Source organism: Aquila chrysaetos, chromosome 14 (genome assembly GCF_900496995.4).
Source record: "Aquila chrysaetos chrysaetos chromosome 14, bAquChr1.4, whole genome shotgun sequence".
In the NCBI taxonomy this organism is placed as follows: Eukaryota; Metazoa; Chordata; class Aves; order Accipitriformes; family Accipitridae; genus Aquila; species Aquila chrysaetos.
In genome coordinates, this window is record NC_044017.1 from 25,742,724 (window position 1) to 25,767,162 (window position 24,439).

The window sequence follows — 24,439 nt, forward strand, 5'->3', positions numbered from 1 at the left end:
GACAAAGCTAAATTATACATGAGAATGAGAATTTTTCCTCCAGACTCTCAGTTTATTGTGATATGTTTTTATATTTTTTAATTGCTAATAATCTGTCAGAAGGAAACATTTTTGTTTCCCCTGCCTATCCCTCTTTAGCTTATATTTTGATTTCTCTACACCAAAATGTTGTTTCAATATGAAACAAAATGTGGATTTAATATGGAGGGAAAAATACTGATGTCCTTTTGGAGCTACTCATTAGTTCTAAGGCAGGGAAAGCTGGAGAGTTAAAAAATTGGCTGCTATCGGTGTTTATCATCCAGGGTTAATTATGTAATTCAGATTTAGTATACAGTTCATTAGAACTCTAAGCCCAAATTCCTATCTATCTCCACTCCTGCCCCCAAATTCAGATTGTTCTTACCCAAAATTTTTAATGTCTATTTTTGAGGTAAAAAATCTCACTAGCACAGCATTAACTGTTACTAAAATTTTCTTTATAAAATTGTTTTCACGTGAAGAAAGATGTAGATCTTTGACTATAGAAAATATTATAACTAGGGTACAACTCTTGACAGTAGACAGTGCTTTACACTGCCACTAATTTATTTCATCACACAGCACAGAGTGAAATTTTGGAGCACGAGCAAACTGTGAGGAGTAAATAGATTTGTTTCAATCACAGTAGGTGGGCAAGTTAAAATATTTTCTGTTGCTGAAGGGGAAGCACTGACATCAGTAACCAGCAAGATGCCATTTCATGGAAGCAGTATTTGGCAGGTTGAATACCATGATTATAGTCCTGGATGGTTTTGTTCTTTCTTGCTGGTGGTTTGTTGAGTCTTTTATCACAGGATGGGTAGGCTGGGATTCTCCAGAGTGGACGAACCCTCAAGTTAACTTTCCATGGCCAATTGCATAACGTAAGTTCTAGGCTTGTTTTGGAAGAAGTTATGATATATAAAATACTACTACTTTGGGAAGAAGTACTGGATCTGACATTTCAGTGTCAACTCTGGTTAACTTACTGTAATTCAGGAGTCTTCTCGGTACTCCCTGTCCAGAACTGTAAGAGAACTGTGTTCCTCTTGGTATCCTATAAAAATAACTTGTAAAAAAAAGAAGTTATAGTAAGTCTTGAGTGATAATATTCTTGAAAGGTCTATTATTGTCAAGGGAATCTAGAAAAGTTTAGGAGCTCTAAACATGTTATTTTTAGCAAACTTCTACTCACTCTACTCTACACTCTTTTCCAATACCTAGGAGAACTGTATAATTATACAGCAGGTACATAAAGTACATTTGACATTTGATTGTGAATGAATGTCAAATTACTGTGCTGCAAAACACAAAAATTGAGTGAGTTGCATCTGGAAAAGCTAAAAAGGGCTGGAAAACAGAATTATGTAAAGACAATAAAAGGTGTTTAATTCCACCCTTTGCATTGTCATTGTTTGAGTAGCAGTTACATGGCAGATAACATGTAATGTAGCAAGACCAGTGAAGAAAGCAATTACTTACTGGTTTGCTGGTGTCCTAGCTGAACTGTATGATTTATATTTGCTGGTACAAATATATACACCAAAATGTATAGTAGTGTGGGGCAAAGAAGAATACCTTGTGACGTGCTGTTGCTTATTCTTCCCCTATGAGTAAGAGAATGACAGCTGTACATAATGAAATTCTGTCAAAGTACCAACCTTCAGAGACCCTTTATAAACTTAGACTAATGTGATTCCCTTGACCTATGGAGAGAAATCCCACCGTCAGTGAGAATTTCACATGGCAAATCAGGGCAACATTGGCACATATTCTATAGGAAAGTATAGACAATACCAAGTTTAGGGAGAAAGAAAGTCCTATGGAGAAAACCAGAGTGAAGTAAGAATATATAGACAGCCATAGGAAGGATATGTTGAAGCAAGCATATTTGTATGAAGTGGTGTATAGCTGATGTTGAGCTTTTCCATGGTTCCTCAAGCACCTGCTTGACACTGAATTTCACTTCCACTCAATTGTGCCTCTGTAGTTTAAAAAAAAAACACGAAAAAATCGTCATCAACAGGAGATAGTCCTCTCAGCAATCTTAATGACAGAAAAGGACATGATTTCTGTTGGTTGTAGTTGTAGGTGCCTGGGTTCTTAAGATGATCTCTCTATATTCCTATTATTATGTTGTATTCTGAGTAATTTTTTAAGCTACAGGAGAAAAGGTATTGAGAACTCTGTGAATCTCTGTTTTTAGGTAAATTGTTGTAAGATAGGGGACAAGTTTTGATAAATAAGTTGCAACTTAATGTTTGTACTTGCTAAGAGACAAGGTCTTTGAGCTGTTGTATCCTAAGAAAGGTGGTTATGAGTGGTCATCAAATACATGGATCAACTGTATCCTAGCTGAAAGAGATTCTACTGCATCCATGTACATGTCTATGCAAAAATATGTATCTGATATAGTTATTGTAGTTGCTTCTGGGTTTTTTTGTTTTGGTTTGGTTTTATTTTTTATTTTGTGTTTCTCTTGAAATGATGTGATTATTTTTATCTGGGGCATAAATTACAGAAGTTTGGAACACCAAGGGTTAAGTTATGAACACTTTCTAAAGAAAAAAACAAAACAAAACAAAGTGAAAGCCAGTGTTTGTAAAAGGATTCAGATCTGTCCTTCTCTTTTCATTTGCAAAATGTTTTCTAGCTGAAGAACTTGAATGAAAGCAGTGACAAATTCTTAATTTGAGCACACAGATGCTGTTTGTGTACGATATTTTCTTTTTGTCCACACAAGTCATCGAATGCAAAAACAATTTGCATGCAGACTTTTTCTTATGTGCCTGTATAAAGTTATGCATATGCAAAATGAGTGCTAATAAATAAACCTGTGGGTTGCTCTATAACCCAGTTAATGTAAATATCCACTTATAAAAGTTCTGATGGCTTTTATCAGAAAAAAAAGCTTAAAGCTGAGTCATATAGCCCCTCTCGAGAAAGAAATATTTAGCAGAAACACCATTTAACCTCCTAGAAGGGAAGCTATATAATTAATTCCAGTTTAAAAGCTAAGGGCCACATCTCAGCTTAACGCCAGGAAGTCAGCCCCAGCAGAGATGGTGTTTACCCAAAATTCACTGCCAGATGTGTTCAGTAATAAAGAACCCCTAAAAGGTTCAGGGCACAGTCCCCACGCCCTGGGCCATTTGAGAGTGGGACACGCTTCAGCCGACTGTTGATTTACCATCGCATGGGGCTACCTCGGCACGAAGCGGCAGTAATGTGGTAGTGAATCAGGCTCAAAATGCTTAGCATTAATAAAGCTGTCATGTATTCTCTGCAGGTGACATAAAATCTTAGAAGATTCTTGGCCAATTGCAGGTTTCTTTCTCAAAACCCTGGTTTCCCAGACACGCGCTGCCTCATCGGCAGTCTGCCTGTACGCCGAGGCAGGGCTCCTGTCTGCCTGCCCGCCCGCACTGCAGGCACTGCTTCTCCTCTGCTGCTATTGCCTGCCCAACTTTTCTCCCCCAACACGCATTATTCAGCTTTATGATATAGGCAGGATTTATTGCTAAATGAGGGAGGGATTTCAACCGGGTTTTATTAACTGGGAAAAGCTGGAGGCACTGCTCGGTTACGTATTATTACATAAGGTGATGCAGGGGTCTAATATCTGTCATAATCAAAGGCTAATGCAAATTCACTGTAATATCAGCACTAATAATCAATGTTAAATTAAGATGTATTATCTAAGTAGCATCCATAAAGAAATGAGGAGTCCTGAAATGTCACAGTCATTTTAATTAGAGGAGTGTTGGAGCTGGGGAGGAAGGCTTGTCGCTATAAAGAAACTATGGTAAAATTCTGCTCAGTTTTTGCTGGGAAACACACTGTTAATTACACTGACATATGCCGAAATGAGACTGTATAGTTGCTCTCCTTGATGAAATGAGCTCTGTGTTTCTTATGAGACCAGATTTGAAATAAACTACATAAATAAAGTGGTAAAAACTCCTCTAGTACTTGCCATCTCCCCTCCCCCATATATTTCCCTTGTAGTTATTTTCAATCTACAAATTAATTGAAAGTACAGCAGGCACAGTATATCTTTGAAAGTTGTCTCTCTCCCACACCCTGCACTTGTTTAGAACATAAAGGTTGTGGAAGTGATTAAAAGAATTTAATATAAAGTGTTTGAACGTTTGTGGGGAGATTACTGCACACCAGAGAGGGCAAGTATTACATACCATCATAGTTAAAACTCAGGGCTTTGGGGTGTGATTTTTCTAATATAGGTTTTATGTATTATATAATATATATTACATACATATATACATACATACATACTTTATTGCTTGGCCTGTCACATGCTCTTTCCCCCTTTCTCTTGTATTTTCAATATCACAATATAGCATGCTATGCATTATGGAGTATCGCAGATCATCCTTGTTATGCATAATATGTTATCCATGCCAAATTAGAAAACAGGAAGCAACAGAGGGCAGCTGGTGCTTGCCCTTTACTATAATCTCCTAATAATCTGTTTTATCTAGTCTGTTCTTGAATTCTAGTAGTAATGATGATTCAACTATTTCTCCCCTGACAAATTATTCCATTGTCTAACCTTTTGGACATTTCTGCCTAATGTGTAGTTTTAATATTTAAGTTTTGAATTTCAGACCATTATTTCAGCTATAATGGTAAATGTGAAAGCCATCTTCTATCAATTAACAACCATCTGGGAGAGATGAAATTCAGAAATGAAGCAAAGTGCTGTACAATAGTGAATGATGAAGGGAAAAAACCCAACAACCAAATGAAATGTGCTTTTTGCAAGTGCTTTCTGGCACAGAAAGGTGGTGACCTCTTCAACCTCTTCAACTTTTAAAAAACTGTTTCTTTTCTCCCTCAGTAATATATGGAATTCATAATTGTCAGTCCTAAGTATGTCAAAATCATTAGTCAGTTTCATGTCTTTTGGGTTGTTCTAAAAAGCAGCGAAGGTTAGGAAACCTAAAGTCCTGATAGAATTAAATCTGGCCAGGGACATCAAGGGCAACAAGAAAAGCTTCTATAGGCACGCTGGTGATAAAAGGAAGACCAGGGAAAATGTGGGCCCTCTCCAGAAGGAAATGGGAGACCTGGTTACCCAGGACATGGAGAAGGCTGAGGTACTCAGTGACTTTTTTGCTTCAGTCTTCACCAGCCAGTGGCCCAACAACACTGCCCAAGATGCAGAAGGCAAAGGCGGGGACTGGGAGAATGAAGAACCACCCGCTGTAGGAGAAGATCAGATTCAAGACCATCTAAGGAACGTGAGGGTGCACAAGTCCATGGGACCTGATGAGATGCATCTGCAGGTCCTGAGAGAACTGGTGGATGAAGTGGCTAAGACACTATCCATCATATTTGAGAAGTCATGGCAGTCTGGGGAAGTTCCCACTGTCAGTAAAAGCGGAAACATAACCCCCATTTTTAAAAAGGGAAAAAAGGAAGACCCAGGGAACTGCAGGCCAGCCAGTCTCACCTCTGTCCCTGGCAAGATCATGGAGTGGATCCTCCTGGAAACTCTGCTAGGGCACATGGAAAATAAGGAGGTGATTGGTGACAGCCAACATGGCTTCACCAAGGGCAAATTGTGCCTGAAAAATTTGGTGGCCTTCTATGATGGGGTTACAGCGTTGGTGGATAAGGGAAGAGCTATGGATGTCATCTACCTGGTCTTGTGCAAAGTGTTTGACACTGTCCCACGTGACATCCTTGTCTCTAAATTGGAGAGGCATGGATTTGATGGATGGACCACTTGGTGGATAAGGAATTGGCTGGATGGTCACACTCAAATTGTTGCAGTCAACGGCTTGATGTCTGAGTGGAGAGCACTGACGAGTGGCATTCCTCAGGAGTCGGAATTGGGACTGGCGCTGTTTAACACCTTTGCTGGTGATATGGACAGTGGGATTGAGTGCACCCCCAGCAAGTCTGCTAACACCAAGCTGCGTGGTGTGGTCAACACGCTGCTTTAAGGTCCCTTCCAACCCAAACCATTCTATGATTCTATGATTCTATGAAGAAAGAGATGAACTATTGGAATTGTAGAAGTGGCTGCCTTCTGGGTTTTTTTGAGACTCTCAGTGGTTATTTTCTAGATTATCTCCAGAACACAAATGAGTTAAAACATTACCACTTTAAAAAAACACAAAACACCCCCCCCCCCCCGCCCCATATTATTGTGTTATCAAAAAGTTCAAGGGACTCAAGCATTAGGAATTCACCATAATGTAAAAGTGTTGGTAATTGAGGAATGGTGCTGGCATGTTCTGAGTAGTACTTTAGATCTAGCCAAGCTTCAGCACATTATCCCAGGATTTAATAAAACTGTGTTACAATGCAGGTAAAGCTTACTCCTGACTCCCATGACCAGTTGATATAGGACACTGGGTTTATCAGATTTTCTCTTTTGCATGATCCTCAGAGAACCTAAGTAATGATAAATAATGAGGACTGGAAATCATTACAGCAGCAGCAACTTACTCTGCCCATCACGTGAGAAGAAGAGGGAATGCCGGCACGTTGTTATCACCATTGACTTCATGGGTGAAATAGTCTGCTCCTTTCTGCAGGGACCAAGCAGAGTTTCAGATTTCATGGTCGGAGGAGACTGCTGCAGTGCTCTGTGCTGAGTCCTCACAGAGTAGTTGGGGAATCCTGCCCCCAGCCCCCTTATCTCCCTTGAGTTGTAATGAAACACAAGAAACCTCACATAACAGTATAACCAGTGTCTAGCCTTTACCTAGCTGCAAAGCCGAGCAGTGTCCCATACGACACATACTGCTGGGAAAAGTCTAGCCCTGAAATGACCTAAAAATTTAGCCCTCCGCATATGAAGCTGGAGTTCAATGATTGTATTTGTACCCTGCACTTAACCCCAAACCCTACAAAAGAAAACACTAGAAGTGCAGACACATCAAAGCAACACAGTGTTATTCTGTCCCTGAATGGACAGAATAATAATAAAAAAGAAGAAACTTCCAGCTAGCAGGAACTTCGTTTTTCATTACAAAAGTATTGTAATCCATTTCAGCTGTAAGGAAATCCTCCTCCAATTTCATGCTACAGTAGTGTCCATAACAAAAATAAATGTATGTTACCAACATAGATTAAATAGCTGCTGACTGAATATTACACTGAGGAGAGAGTTCAGTAGATAGTTCTGGCCTAAATTCTGACTTTTTTGCCTTCAATCAATGTTGGTTTTTTTTTTTTTTCTTTTAGTATCCCCCCCCCCCCCAAAAAATCTACAATAATCTTGAGTGGTCAAAATCAGCATGTGTTGCTACAATTGTGACCCATTACTTTAGAGAAAGATAATCTGGTATTTTTTTTTAATGCAACTCTTAGTTTATTTTTAATTAATCACCTAAAAAGACAATGGAAATATTTTATATATTTTAAATAATATGCACCCTTGAGGAGGTTAAATTCCTTCATGTCAGTGTATGCCAGTAATGTCTCTTAATCTGTGTATTGCTGACATAACAGACCATAAAGGATTTTGGAAAGTAATCAGAGGAGTCACGAATCCAAATGCACTGGGAGGATTTACCAGCACAGTGGACCTTGACATTTCATTTGATGAATATAGCTCACTTTGCATGACCCACTCTTGTAACTCTTTCTCATCTTGGGCAATGAATAATTCCACATACAAGTACTGTTACTGCCTATTTGCATATATGAATGAGAATTCAAATAGTGTACAACTATTTAAATTTATTATTGAAGTTATTTTATATTCAAATCCAGTTTCTCTTGAAAATACAACTTATTAGACTTCAGTTACAGTAGACATACTGACAATACTGTTTTCTTTCCTTTACCAGATCAGAATTTCTATCTAAACTAATGTTTTAGGCAATCTGAGAAACCCTCTGTCTCTAAATGAGCATTTTTCTTATACTGTTGAAGATATCAAGCTTGTTTTCTAGTGAAATGGACTAAACCCCTATCCTAAAAATCAGTAAGAACTCTTTTCTTTTGAGGGCTGCTTCTTTCCTCAGATAGTTATTTCCAATAACTTCAGGGAATTCATTTGCTTACATGCTGTTAAAAGTAGACTTTTACATGGATTCAAGGGAATTGTATAAAAGCATTGGAAAAAAAAAAAAAGAATATTGTCACAGAGCACTTTGGGAAGAGTATCCTTAATAGACAGACAGTGTTATCAACCAGTTGTTAATTAGGACCACTGAAGGTAGCCTTTCCTCAGTAATTGCTCCTTGCAAATAATTACTTCCTGCAGAGGTTCACAGTCTCAATACACTTCTTCCTTGAGGCATTGCTAGGAAAAGCTCTTTCCTAGGGGGACCTGCAGTAGCACAAAGTTAAGGACATTAAAAAAAACAAAACAAAAAAAGCACATTAGCTAAATTGCATGGTGTTCCTAGAAGACAGTAAACAAATAAACTCTCTTCTGCCCAATTTAGAAGTGAGTAAAGTCTGTTTGCTTGCACTTACCCTCAACTGCACTGTTGGGAGGAAGGGAAAGCATTCATCTCATGCACAGTCAGTTTTACCTTGCACTTATCATTTTACTTTTTATGTCCTGCCCTCACTTTATCATTCCACATCACAAGAATATATTGTAATCCTACCCACACATGTTGAAAAAACTGTAGCAGTAGTGTTAGCAATAGTCTAATTTTCTTCTTGTTTGGAGAATTATGGTTTTAACTCCTTAGAAAGGTAACCTATTTCATTTATATTTTCCTAGATTCCTTTTTGCCTTTGAACCTTGTTTAGTAAGTAGGATGGATTTCATTTTGTTTAATGAGTTTCCCTTTCAACAACTCATCTTGATGTTGGATTTTATTTTATCATCTCATACATACTCCCAATATCTCAGCTTCTGTCAAAATAAATGTAATGCACAGTGCCAGACGCAAAGATAAAACCTACTGTTTTTAATGGAAGAATTGTCAACTTTTCAACAGGTATCTGTCTACCGCTCAAGACTATAGTCTCCTTTTATTTAAATGAGGCCCTATTCTCATATTGACAGTTTGTTTTCTTTTTATCTTTTCCTCTCCTACCTAAGTAAGGTTTCCCTTAGCCTTAGTTAGATTAGATTAAGTTTACCAAATTTTGCCTTTGCAGTATTTTAGCTGAAGAGTATGTGTTTTGGGTTTGTGTGGCGAGGTTTCGGTAGCGGGGCAGGGTCGGCAGGGCCGGCTCCTGCTGGAAGCTGCTGGAAGCTTCCCCGGCCGGGAGCCGGACCCGCCTCTGGGAGAACAGATTCCAGAGGGGAAACCTGCCGGGAGTCGGGGGATCGGGATGGGAGAGGAACCCCTGTGCGGATCCCGAGGGCAGGGGGGAAGGAGGGGATGCCCCTGCAGCCCGTGGGGAGACCAGGCGGCAGGCTGTCCCCCCCCGGCCCACGGAGGGGAGCGGGGGAGCAGATGCCCACCTGCAGCCCGGGGAGAGAGGAGCCCACGCCGGAGCAGGGGGTGGGTGCCCCCCCAAGATGGCCGCCGCTCCCTGGGGAAGCCCGCGCTGGGGCAGCCTGGCACTGAAGGACCGCGGCCCATGGAAAGGACTCACGCTGGAGCAGTTGGTGGAGGACCGTCTCCCGCGGGAGGGACCCCCGGCGGAGCAGGGGAGGAGTGCGGAGTCCTCCTCCCCCTGAGGAGGAAGGAGCGGCAGAGACAAGGTGTGACCGACTGACCCCGACCGCCATTCCCCGTCCCCCTGCGCCGCTCGGAGGCGGGAGGTGGAGAGAACCGGGAGTGGGGGTGGGCCGGGGAGAGGGAGGGCTGGGGGAAGGTGTGCTAGGATTTGAGATTTACTTCTCATTATACTTTGTTTTGGTTTGATTGGTAGTAAATTGGTTTTGTTTCTTCCCCAAGTTGAGCCTGTCTTCTGCCCAAGACCATAATTGGTGAGTGATCCCTCCCTGTCCTTGTCTCGACCCACGAGTGTTTCTTTATATTTTCTCCTCATCATCCCACCGGGGGGGGGGGGGAGGAGTGAGTGTGCGGCCTTGTGGTGTGTTGTTGCTGGCTGGGCTTAAAACATGACAATATGTTACTCAGGACAGCATTTACCTCAGCTAATTTTAAAGCTAGAGTTCCCCAATGCACATGCAGGTGCCTGCAGTGTAGATGTCAGTATCTGAGACATCTAAGCCAGGTCAGAGGAACTGTGTTTCTTGTCCCTGCAGCCTCCCTGCAAGACACTGCTGCCATGATAAAAGAATGATGATTCTCAAAACTGAGATACTATAGCAATTATACATACTTTTTTGGTAGTTCCTGTGATTATCATCCTGTGTTGCTCACTGTTGCCTCAGAAACTATTACCCTGTTCATGTGCCTCTGCCTGCTACCTCTCTCCTTAATTCTGCTAAATCCTGTTTATGTCTTCCAGCTGCAGTTCTGCCAGCTCCTCTGTCTACCAGTGACCAGGCTGCCCATCCTTTCTGCTGTGCTTTGCAAATGCACTTTACTTTCTTTTAGGGTAAAGCATCCAGATAGCAAGAGGACAAGAAAAGGAGACCCTGCCTTACCTAGCATACAGGACTGAGATGTTCCTTAGCTTTTTCACTCTGTTTGCTTTACCCTTGTCAGAGCAGATTGCTATGCAGAGGGACACAGTCACATTTGAAGTGACAGATTTATGTCTATAATACCTAACAGAGAGTGTCAGGAACCAAACCTGGGCCTTGATTCCATATGGCATATATAGATGGCTTCCATCAGCTCAGCATAGAGGAAGCCCCTCTTATGACACATCTGTCTTCAACAGAGTTGTTTGAAATGTCCAAAGAAGGAGCCAGGGAAAGACCTGACCCTTAAACAGTGCCCAAGGTTCAGGCTTACTAGCTAGCTCTCTTTATTGACCCATAGTGTGCCAAACCCTAGTCCCATGTTAGAAAATGTGCCTCCAAAAGGCATCCAGCCATGTGCTGAGTCTGATCCCAGTGTTTTCAATGCATGCAGTATACATAGATGCATGCAACATTAAGCATATCCTGGATTAGTAAATCCGCACGGGAATAGTAGTGAGCTGCTCTTGCTTTATAAGCAGCTCTGGTTGACTGCTAAAGATCTAGGCAATAGAAGAGGTGACCTTCCCTTTGTCAGATCTAAAATTCTCCAGAAGAAGCTTCCAGCAGTGTGGAAATGGCAGTTGTAGATCTGTTCAGGAATCCTCAACTACAGACACATTCAGGATAGCTCTTGTCCCTCGCTCTAGCAAGGGATCCTCATTTCGCTGTGGGGGAACTTAAGTGTTGCCAGAATACAAGGGGCTACTGTGCCTGTGGTCATTCCAGCCCAGAAACACTGCCTTCTTACCAGTACTATGTTTTGCCATCTGCAATAGTTTGTCTAGCCCTTTGGCTTGTTTTTGAAGGTGGCTGATTAGTCCATTACGTTTGCAGTGTGGACATAGCCCACAGCTGTAGTATGTACTGATTTCAATAATAATCTTATTGACTTACCTTTGTGTAATTTCAGGTTGTTGTGTTGTTGGAATGTTTTTTAATTATTCAATTCCAAATTCCCTCAGGCCTAATAACTGTTGAACAGTCTCAGAGTTTTAAACTGTGATTCACCATAGATCATTACAAAATAAAAAGTGATAACACATTTATCTCCAAGGGTTTATCACGATCCATAAACCATGCTGATAAATGTGAAAAAGAATGCATGAAAGCTTTAAGAGGTGCAAATGTGTTTAAACAGATTAAAATGTTAGATTAAAAAAAAAAACTGAGAAAGGGAAAAACTTGATTGGCAGTTGACAAAGTGTGAAGAAGCAGAAGCATCAACATAATCTTCCTCCCTGCGTAGTTTAACAGCTGACTTTTGGATAACACATCTACTATGCAATGAACTAAAAGTTAAGTTGCATGGAGTGGGATTCATTTCACCTAGCTTCAGATGTCCAAGCCTGAGATAGTTATCCTAGATTGTCTTCAAAAAGAATAAGCATTCTCAGACTGCATTTCATGCCTGAAAAAAAAGTCTTATTGGAGGAACCAGCCAAAAGATTGTGTTTTTCCTACTGGCTGGACTGCAAAATAAACCTGTAGGGAGAGCATCTAAAAAGAAGGCTGTAGAAATCTCCACACTTAGGGTAGAAGAGAGTGACTGATACCAGGTACAGAGAAAAAAAATTACTATTAAGGATCACCACATGAAACACAAAGATGGAAATATTTTAAGAAAAGTGACCTTCCAACTATAGGAGGAATGGTAGATTTTAGAGGATGTGGTTTACGTTTTTAAGCCTGCCCAGAGAAGTGGTCATTTAATTCCAGCTAATAGATGGAAATGTGCTACTGACAGAAAGCACCTTGGGGCAGTGGATTGGCTTGATGATATACTAAGGTGACTGATGTGTCCTTTGTTTTAATTTTTTTTTTTTTTTTGTCATTTGGCCACTGCTTATGGAATGTGCTTGTTTTCATTTGTTCTGATTTTTTAAGAAGCTGTTCTTGAGCAGTGGGAAGAAATACTGCTTGTTTGTTCTGTCTTGCCTGGGTTCAAGTTGAAGACCACAGGAGAGAGATAAGATTATGCTGACCCTAACAGTACATGGCATGTTACCCTAGTTACACTATTTTAGTTTGCATTGAAATGTAACCTCACTTCAGTTATTCATAGTCCTTTTGATGTTTTTACTATGCTTACTTTAAGAAAAAAGGTGGATTCACTTCAAAGTTCTAGCCAAAGCCTGCCACAAACTCGCTACGCTGGTTTTAATCTGTCTGGGTTGACAAAAAAAAAACCCTAAACCATTTCTGAAGCCTGAGTATCATATTGGAAACAGACAATTCTGTAAACTTTTTTTTTTTTTTAAATACTCTCCACTACTATGTGGAAATTAGCACTAGAAACTACACATTCCCAGAATGGAGATGGATACATATAATAATTTTACAGATTGACACTTGTGAGTACAGCGAGTTCTTTGTGCTTAAGTGCCTACAGGAGAATAGCAAAGTAGAACCTCAAGAATAATTTCTCCTGCTCTACAATAGTGTCATATGTATATAAATTCCAGAGTGGAACTTTTCAAAATGTATTGTACTGGGAGTTAATTTGATTTATTTACAATTACCCTCTGCATGCTCCTAAATCTCTTCCTTTATGACTTAGTAGAGAAGCTTTCTTGTTTATATTTGTACTGAGTATTATCTTGGTCTTTATTAAATCTCATCTCACTAAATTACTGTAGCCAAAGTGCCAGATCATCTAAATGCATCTTCATTTCTTTGTGCTTAAATACCCCACTTGCCAGAGGGTTAGGCCTGGAGTATTTTAGGGCATAGTCATTTCTGGATGTGTTTATTAATTCAGCACTGGGCCTTGCCAGACCACACTTTTGCTTGGTCTTAGACCTCTTCAATTAAATATAAAATGTGAATTAGTTTAAAGAAAAAAAAAGAAATAGCACTTTCAGGAGTGTTGATTGACAGATCTACAAAAATCAGAAAGACTATAAGAAGGCTTCAAGCCACAAAGTGTATCCTGTTAGTAAAATCTTGCAGGTGTATTATAATTGTAGGTAATATGCATATACAGTATTGAAATTATCAGTATTTTGCTTAAATCATGGTGTCTTTAAGTACCTGGAGATACTGGTTTCTTTTCCATATAGCCAATATAAGTTAACCAGAGGTAATTATAAACCCTCCTTCCCTCCCTGCTGTTTGTAAATACAAGGAAAGACACCTTATTAAAGGCAATGCTGCTAGTATACTATGTATTTTAGGTGAGATGGTAATATAGGTATCTTGCTTCTGATAGGAGGGGACATATTTTATAAGTGATGGCAAGTAGAGTTTTACGTATATAACCTAGAGCAGAAGTGGTACAAACATTGGTATAAGAAGAAGCTGTCTTTTTCCATGGTATGTCCTCACTGTGAAATGGGAAGAGATGTCTATGACTGTGGAGACCCAGGCTGAAAATTCCATGATGTGCATCACCATGCGATGTGCATTGCAAAATTCATGTCCGGTTTCAGCCTAGACCCAGTAATACTAAGGTTTAACAGATGTGACACATGGAGTCAAGATGCAGTTTGGCAATGCTAATATGGCGCGTTTGTTTTTGACAGAGTTTATTTCTTTTTGGCTGCTATGCAACGTGTCAAACTACTGGGTCTTGTGCCTAGCTTGGTGCTACTCTGTACAGAGCAACAACCAAAAATCTCTGTTAGACCATCATTTGCCATACTTCATTTTAGACACATGGCATATGCTACTTGAGTCTAAGACTTATCTTCACAATATGTGCCAGTTCTAAATTTTTGTCCCTGGTGCCTGTTCTGAATAGCACCTACTACTGAACAACTATCTTTTTCTTCTGTGACTGGTAAATGGTGTTTTTCTTTTTTTTGGCAGTGCTTATGCATCCACTGTGGGCCAACATAAGCATGGAAAAAGGTCAGTGAAATAATTTAGCAAATGTAATTGCAACCTCCTGAATTAAATATTTTATTCATAATCCCTGGAGTGCTATAGAAACATGAATTTTTTTGCCAATACATTAAATTTCTATACATACATATATACTCACATATGCTGAGTAATTGCGGTGCATAAACATGAATTCAGTTTTTATTTCATATAGCTATATGCTCTTTGAAAGTTTTTTGGGTTTTGGTTGGTTTATTTTTTAGTTTAATCAAGTTTTTGCTTTACTTTCTTCCCATCTTTCAAACCTTTCTGTCTCTTTTGGAAGCCCAAGATTAATTAGTCGATTCTCTCTTCTTCTTTTCTAATTCCATCTACAGTTCAGAGGCACGTAAAACCACAAAGCAAGATAATAACCAATAAATGGAATAATTAATTCAATGCACTGAAACTAATTTTAATTTATATTTCTCAAAGATTCTCACTAGGGAACAGAGAACCTGGAGTTCTAGGGACTGAAGTGCTCCAGTTCTGGTTGTTTTGAATATGTTGTGGGCAAAAGCTGTTCCTGTAAAATTGGAACTTGCAACAGCTAAAATCAGAGGGGAAATTAATAACCAAAAACATTTAAAAATGAGCAAGAAGGAGGAAAAAAGCTGAAAATTATTTCAATCATAACCTATCTTTTTTAATCAAACCTATTTTGTTTACCTCACAAGGTACACCAAACACAACTAAGTATCTAAATCTGTTGAACAGGTGAAGTCAGAAGTTGGACTATCCCATGCATCATTTTTTTCAAAGAGATTAAGCCTTTTTGGATGGGTAGTAACACGAATATTGACTTTTCAGCAAAGATAGCAGGGAAATATTAAGGGACACGGATTCTTGGTTTGCTCTTTTTGAAAAACAATCAGAGGTATTTTAGTTCTGTTAAATCTGATAGATTCACAGAATCACAGAATGGTTGAGGTTGGAAGGCACCTCTGGAGAACATCTAGTTCAATACTCTACTCAAAGCAGGGTCAGCTAGAGCAAGTTTCCCAGAATCATGACCAGCCAGGTTTTGAATGTGTGCAGGCATGAAGACCCCACAACTTCTCTGTGCAACCTGTTCCAGTGTTTAATCACCCTCACAGTAGAGATTATTTTTCTTATATTCAAATGGTATGTCCTGTATTTTAATTTGTGCCCATTGCTTCTTGTCTTCCATCTTATTTACACACACCCTCCCATCAGGTATTTATATGCATTGTTCCAGACTGCAGAGTCCCAGTTCTCTCAGCTTTTCCTCATATGTAAGTGTCCCGTCCCTTAATCATCTTCATGATTCTTTGCTGGACTCGCTCCAGTATGTCCATGTCTCTCTTGTACTAGGGAGCCTAGATCTGGACACAGTACTCAAGGTGTAGCCTCACCAGCACTGAGGAGAAGGATCACCTCCTTCAACCTGCTGATGATGCTATTTCTCACACAGTCCAGGAGGTTGTTGTCCTCCTTTGCTGCAAGGGCACATTGCTGGCTCATGCTGAACTTGTCCACCAGGATCCCCAGGGCCTTTTCTACATAGCTGCTTTCCAGCCAGTCAGCCCCGAGTCTGTACTGGTGCATGGGTTTATTCCTCAGTACTTGTCATTTCTTTTTGTTGAACCATTTCTCCAGCCTGTAGAATTCCCTCTAAATGGCAGTACAACTGTCTGGCATATCAGCCACTCCCACACAGCTTTCTGTCATCTGTGAAAATGCAGACAGTGCAATCTGTCCCATAGTGCAGGTCATTAATGGAGATGCTAAGAATATTGGACCTAGTATCCACCCCTAGGGTTTACCATGAGTGACTGGCCTTAATCTGTAGTTGCAGATTTGCAGGCGGAGCAGGAGTCGTCCTGGTGAGAGAAGTCATGAGCTCCCAGTCATCACCATCCTGGGAGTCTATCCCAGCAAAATAGACACAGGCTATGCATGCCCCTCCTTCAGTGCAGCTGGGGCTCAGACTCTCATGTCCTCCAGGGTCTCAGAGAAGATCCAGTCAACCTCTTTCTCATCATCCCTGATGCTGTACAGGCTGCTGACCTCTTCCCACAGCTCCTTTACTTGGTGACACGGACCCTTGACAGTGCTCATGTCCTGCAGATGAGAAGCCCATCATCTCTGGCTCTGAGATCAGTGAGAGGTACCAGGTGCCCCTGCTGCACTGGGCCTGCAGACCTGCATCTCCCTTCAGGAGCTGCAAGTGAGTTAGGTCTCTGATGTGCTGGGGCAGTGGCTCCAGTGGGTGCTGAGGACTGTGCCTGTGGCACATCAACACAGCTGCTGCGCATGTGTACGCTGTCCTCAGCAAAGTTTCTGGCCTGCTGTTGTGTGCCCTTCTGCTGCTAGAGATAGCTAGAAGTCACGTCCTCCATAGTTATCCCTTCCCAGCAGCGGCAGGCATGCTGAATTTCCTTAAGAGTTCCCTTAATCCCAGAAGATCTGTGTTTGTGTTTGGGACCCAACTAGATGGCCCCAAACCTCTTTGCTGAATCCAGAGCACCCTTATGAGTACTGTCCTACTGTTCCTGGTGTGCCACTGCTCCCACTCATGGCTAAACAAATCCCAGTTCCTTGGAAAATCAGTCAGTTCAGTAAGAAGACTGATCTGCTCATTAACCTGTAAGAAATTAGGACCAAAGAAATAAACATTTTAGGAGCAAAGAAATAATCAGCTTTATGGCAAACCTGACTGAGAGGTATGTTTTCTGAAAAATGAATTCTCTCCTTTCCATCTTTAGGGTATGTTTTGCTTCCTAGCCCTCAAAAACCCAACAAACAGTAAGCACAGGCTTAATTTTTAGGCTTTTAATTATCTAGTTTTCTTCCTGAAACCTGAGTTCATATAAATTCCTTTTCCCCCTTCTGAATCAGCTTAAAAAGAAATTATTTTAATACTTAATATTCTTTTAAAATATGGGATAAATGCTGTCTTTTTTCACCCTTTCCTGTGCTATGCATTTGTATCTATGTCATATGTTAGTACTTTGAGATGATTGCAAGGAAAACCCACTAGATACTACTTTTTGCGCAGCGCTTTATTTCATGAAATGGATTTAAATATACACATCCTTTAACCACAAATCAAACAAATAAGCACTCTGTAAAGAATCCCACTTACATGGCAGCAAGGGAAAATCTTTAATGATTGGAATCACCAAAATTTCCTTTAATGTTGTCTGGTCCAATTTCCAATTAAATTGCAGTACATTATGAATGCCATGGAAGTGACAGCAAAGAAAGCAAATAAAAAGTTCAAAATGAGGCTCCATATCTAATAAACAACTGTGACAAAAGTGCTACAATACAAAACTTCATAGTAATTATTCTATTGCACATAACAAAGTAACTTGTGGAGCATAAAACTAACAAATATTGTGTGTTGATAGTTCAAGCACAGTATGCTTTTAAAATGCTATCAAACAGTGGCAAGCTATGCCAGAAAGCACAGCCTCATCCAATAGCTTTATGCAAAATACAGACACTTACCAAGTCTTAAATTCTACTACAAAGTACTATAACGTGTTCCTTCATATTATACTGTAAAATGCAACAAAAAAGCCCTAACAAACAAGCAAAAAAAATTTGTTTACCTGCTAGGTACTTCTGAGACATTTTTTAGAGTTTTTAAAATAATACCATCGCATGTGATTCCTTTTTTGGTTAAGCTTTTCAGCGTTCATGTGGGTCCTTTATGTTTGTTGACAAGAACACCCTGCCAAATCAAGGTTTTTCCATTTGTCTCTTCAACAATACTAGCATATTTTCAGTGCCCCTTGACACAGAAACCTAGTTAGTATACATAGCAGTTGTGTTTGTTGGAGTTAAACAGTGAAATAAAGCAGGTTATTGTCTGGAAGAAAAACAATTTGGATCTGGGTCTAGGAAAAAAAGAAAGGTGGGTAAAGACTGAGGGCTTCACCTCAAAATGAGTAATTGTCTTATGCTCTGCAGAATCCTGAAGGATTATTTTGACGATAGCTGTTTACTGTCCTTTTGCTGCTGGGTTAGCATAGATGAGTGCTTTCTCCAGACACTGAATTTGGCTTCAAGTCTCTTATTCACGCCTTTTAGAATGAAAAAAAAAAAAAGGAAAGGTGCTATAATACAGACAGCTCTTTCCTTCACTGAATGTATTCATTTACATATGATATACGTTGGTTGTGTAACATGTATAATTTTGCAACTGCAGTATACTCACCTTTTAGTTAGCTCTGCTCTTTATGACTTAGAAAGCTGTTAGTCTATGGCTTAGCAAGACAAAATGTGCTACTGGAATCACAGTAGCGTGTTTAAAGGCATTTAATGCTCTATGTAAATGGTCAGACCAACTATTGTTGAATTGTTCAAGAAGTGTGGGAGATTTCATACAATGATTGACCAGTAAGTTTTAGAATAAAAATGGCAGTAAGACACCAAATTTGTACATTGAATTTCAGGTTTCCAGCTAGTTTGAAGTCCCAAATGCAGATTTCCAGTGAAAATTAACAAAATATTTCATATTCATATCTGCTTTTGATGTGAAAACTATAAAAGCTAAGGGCTTAGAGGTTGGCTTCTGGTTTTGTTGCATCCTTTGAATTCTGTATGTCCAGTGTGTGGCTAACAAGCCTATTTGCCCATCAATATTTTCTGGTTTGCTAAGAGGATATGGTTGCAAGCATGAACAGAGCATTTGTCTCTGCCCTGCCATGCTGTCTCAAACCTCTACTCAAAATTACAGGAGTATTTATCTCTCTCAAATTGCTGCCATCACTGCTATTAATTATTAGCACCCTGTAGAGAACCGTGCATTTTAACGGAATGGAGTTTCCAATATTGCTGTATACCTATGAGAAGCTTGGGAGTTTAGTGATATTTTGGCAGAGGAAGAGTGGAGAAACCTGTACTGTAAGCTGTTCGTGCTGTAGCTGTTCTGTGAATATATAGAGGTTGTGAACCACCAAGGTTGCTGTGTTTTTCAGCAGTCACTCAGTGCCAAGCAGCATGATAGAGGCTTGGTACATTCAGCATCCGAGACCTAGGTGATCCATACTGTATAGCAGGAGTCCCTGAATAATATAACAAGACAGTAGATGACAGTCACTGCTTTGGTTTGGCTCATCTTAGCCTCTTAAAGTTTCAGTTTCCCACATCCTTCTTTCCCTGCCAAACATAACTGTAATAACAACATAAACATAATGTAGAATTTCCAACATTATAAGCAGCCCAGTAATTAAGCTAGCTAATTATGTCCCTCTAGTTTTAGAGTTGCTAGGTGCTGCTGCGTAGCCCAGTGGGTCTCTCTGAGACATCAGCATCATTGTTACCAGATGGCAATAAATCTTTCCTTTCTGTCTGAGACTCTGAGCCCAGTCTCCGAGGGCTCAGCTGCTCAGCCTGCTGCGGCTGTAGCTTGTCTGAGACATTTTGGGGAAACACAGCCAATTCAGTGCCATTTATCTCCCTCCTTTCTGGGATCTGGAGAAGGTGTTGCTTATTACTTCACAGTATATGTCAGTTGGAGCGACAGCCTCATAAGACCAGGAGGACACCTCTTGTGATATCGCCTCTGTTTGTGACCATTGTTTCTCGTTGTGGTGTATATGGCTTCATTTTTGTGAAGATTCAGCAAGTGGTGGAAGCCCAAATCATACTGAGTCTGTCTGTTGTTTTTTTGTTTGTTTGGGGTTTTTTTTGTCCATTTCCCTCTACATCTGCAAATTCCCAGTGACTCTGACATCAATGGTTTTGGTTTTCTGTTGAGCGAATGTGAGGAGGTGACAGCCCCATGCCTCACTGGCGTTACTCAGGAGGCCAGAGCGGATTCTACAGCCTTTTTTCTGAGGTGCTTAATTACTTTGACACTGTCACTAAACCGTTAGACTGGGGATCACGTGAGAGTAGCAGCTAGATGTCTAGATCCATATTTCACTGCAGAATGCCTAGACTCAAGCCCACTGAGCTGTGGCCAAGTGTCAGATGTTGATACGCATGGTCACCTGTTTAGCTGTAGTATCCTTACAGGATAATAATTGTTTAGGACAGGTAAATATTTTTTACAGCCAGTATAAACAAATTTATGTCTACTTTGTTTTGAGAGGGAAAAAGGCAGAAGCAGTATTTTCCATGCCAGCGGACTGGTCCCTTTGGACTGACTGGAAAATGTAACAAACCTTGATAGTTTCCTCAGTGTCACTGCTCCTTTTGGGCAGTTTCAAGTATCACTGATCTTTCCCTAATTGAGCAACACTTAAACCTGTGTTATTTCTAAGCAGTCTCCCGAATGTGTCAGAAGCATTTCTACTTGTTGAGAACTGCAAGCTGGCGCCTTAAAAAAACTGGGGAGTTTTGAGTACTGTAAGTTGACAAGTATGTTAATGTGTCATCAAAAAGGAGGCAAAAGAAGTAGCACATTTTTGAACATGCAAATCCTAAGCAGTCAAATGGTGTTGTGTCAGACTGTTCCAAAATGCCTTCTTTGGGCTGAGAAAAACTTTATGAGCAGATAATTTATATAAAGTTATAAGACTCTGAAAACATAGAATTATAATGAAATGCATCCTTAAATACAACTTAACTGTTGCTACAGTGGTGATGTTATGAATTCAAATGAAGAACAGCAATTAGCAGATAATCTCCTAAGTAGCTAAGATCCAAGATCCACCCTGCAAAACATATTATATCTCAGCAGTATTGTTTCTAAATACCGTTAATCACAGTCTTAGACAAGGCATCGACAGCAATTTTTGTTTGGCAGTGAAGGAGCTATTTTAATTTTTAAGATAAATTATATACTGTTTATGTTCTTCTAAAACACTGAATAATTTCTAAGCTACCTAGAATAGAGCAGTTTATATATTTCATATATAATCATAGGATTTTTTTACTTTCTTGAAATGGTTAGTTCATGTTCCTCCTTTAACTGATGTAAATTCATTGGTAGGTGACTTGTGGTAACATCTGTCCTGGAAAAATGTTAGTCTAGACACCCCGAGCAATGATCCACCCCCCAGGCCCACTCCCCCCAGTTTATATACTGGGCATGACGTCACATGGTATGGAATACCCCTTTGGCCAGTTTGGGTCAGCTGCCCTGGCTGTGTCCTGTGCCAACTTCTTGTGCCCCTCCAGCCTTCTTGCTGGCTGGGCATGAGAAGCTGAAAAATCCTTGACTTTAGTCTAAACACTACTTAGCAACAACTAAAAACATCAATGTGTTATCAACATTTGTCTCATACTAAATCGAAACCATAACACTATACCAGATACTAGAAAGAAAATTAACGCTATCCCAGCCAAAACCAGGACACTAACCCATGATTCAGCATGTTTTTATGTTTTCAGACGGGGCAAGCAGGAGAACATGGTGTGTATATAGGCAATAAGTACTTTGAGCCAACACTACATTTCTCTGTCTTTACATAGAAAAAGTCTTTGCAGCTCAAACATACAAATGAATTATTGCCAGAGGTGAACTGTCATGTGTAAGCTGAGCTGGTGTAACTGTGGCTGAGTTTGTCTCGTGCAAATCTGGTTAGATGTCTGCATCTAAACTGGTAGGGTCCCTAGTAAAAAAGAAATAGGTACTTTTAAGGCATATTTCTTCTGATATATTTTAGCTGTCTACTTCAGAATGAGATGAATCACTCCACACAGCTGCCATTTCTCCCTGTGCTTTATAAAAGGCATCTAGATGACTAAATCGGATGTAGGTAATTACTTTGCACTTTGACTGTGTAACTGACAGGAAATGTAATATGAAGTGCATTTGCTTAAGTCTTAACAAGAGAGGACATAAGCTAGAGCATTTTTCTTCATATTTGCAGTGGGGTAACAGCATCCATATTGTCAGTTACTGAAGTTCAGCTGACACAAAATAGCTTGTGAAGCCATAATACAATTTTATCTACATTTTCTGTGGTACCGAAGTAGTTGAAACTATCCAAGCTCTTAGCACTGGAAAACCCTATATTAAGTATGCTCAAATGTTTCAGATTTAATTCAGCCCCTCTGTTATTTTGAGTCAATTATGTGTATCACTTGGAGATTGATCAATAATAATAATAACAAAAAATTAGGTCTCTGCTACTGCGTTTCCTGGCTGGCTGCCTGAAGAAAAACCTTTCTCCTTTGGCTCCCCCTTTGTGCGTACTTAATCAAATTAGCTCAAAATAGAAAAAGCGATACACAGATCAAAGGAAAATGTTTAACTATAAATTACCTGCTTGTCTCTTGGGCTTACTCACCTCCCTTCAAATAGGAAAGGAAGTACTGGACTATTTTTTTGCCTTTTAGCTGTTTCTAGTCCATTAAGGGCATTTTACATAGCCTGAGACCAAGAGGACATAGGGCAGTCCAAATTCTAGTCTTCTGTGAACTAGTGTAACTGATGGCTCAGAGCTTACTGGAAGGGAGATGCAAACACTTAAATAGTTATCATCACACATAGTGTAAGCTAGGAGTGATGAAAAATCATGGCAATATAGCTGTTAGGCAGCATTGTTCTTACATTTTATTGTATTAAAAGCACTATCTCTGCTTTTCCATTTGTGCTGGTGTAACTGGCTTTTTCAATCAATTGGTGTAGGAGTGATAAGAAACTTTCTGAAAGTCTGGCAATTCAGAGTTGAGAACCTCAAATTTTTCAAAGTAAAATTTCATTTTATTTTATGAAATAAATTCATGATCAGACCATGTGAAATGGATTATGAGATATGTCAATGATCTAGCAGACTGAAATCCCTAATGCTTTCCTGAACACATTTCCTATGGAATAAACCTAAAGTGCAGGAGAATAAAGACATTTGTTCTATCCTAACTTAGCATGACTTCCTGTGCAGATAAAAATAATTTGATCTCAAGTAGTATTGGCCCTAGTCCTCATTCAAGTACTGAATTTACTACAAATTTCTCTAAAAGAAGAAAGAACTTATCATGCACCAGCCTACTTCCATTCAAAAGCAAATGCATATTTGGAACTCATCTTTTCATACGGTATGTCTTTAAAAAAAGAGTTTAGAAATTAAATTAAGTTGTACATAGTATAATAGTCATCAAAATAACTTTGGATATCCAGGGTAGGATTAAAATCAAATTATTCTGAGATATCTAAAATGCAGTCCTTTGTATTTTAACTAGGCTCAGATACATGATTATCTTAGGCTCTGTTTATTATCACTGGAAAGATGGAGGCATTTCCAAAGATGTTATTCATCTGCTCTGACAGCAAATGAATTTCACCCAGGAAGTGCCCATTGGTCTTTACTGATTGTAGGTGCAGTGTTGGATGACTCTCAGACATGGACAACTCTAATGCCAGTATCATTATCTGGTCCAATGATTTTCCTCCTATCACGAAGACATAAAATGTCCCTGATTTAAATTTCCTTAAGCCATTTCCAATAGAAACTTAATTAAGATAATTTAAATTTGAACTAAGAATTAATGCAAGAATTAAAATTTATATATATGAATAAATACTGCAGTCAGCCATTATATGTTACCTGCAAAAAGATGAAATGTTTAGAAAGCTATTCTTGCCTGTCTTTATAATAATATTCAGAATTCAGTAGTGGAAAGTGTCACAGTGTTTTCAGTGTTCCAGTTTTTCATAACTTAGCTACGGAAAGGACCAGTGGGCTAAAATTTGGTGTCTGAAAAGCAGAATATTAAAAAAATATTTTTGCCTTTTTTTTTAAAGGTCTTTGAATGCAAAAGAAGTGTTTAAAATTGCATTCCTGACTGCAGAGTTTTTCAGTACATCTCTAACTCCAGCTGTACTTGCACAACATAGATCGGTTAAGTGTCAATCATGAATATGGACATTGACATTTTACTACTCAACTTTAATATTTCAAACCAAACCACTGCAGATGAACAGTGCCTTTTTAAAAGCACTTATATTAGGAATCATAGTGTTCCATAGCTCTACAATAATCTGAATTCTGGAATAATCTATTCAGTCCTGTAGAAAAAACATAAAAACCCTTGAAGATACTGGATGCTAGACTTAAAGACCATTTTCAAAAATTACTA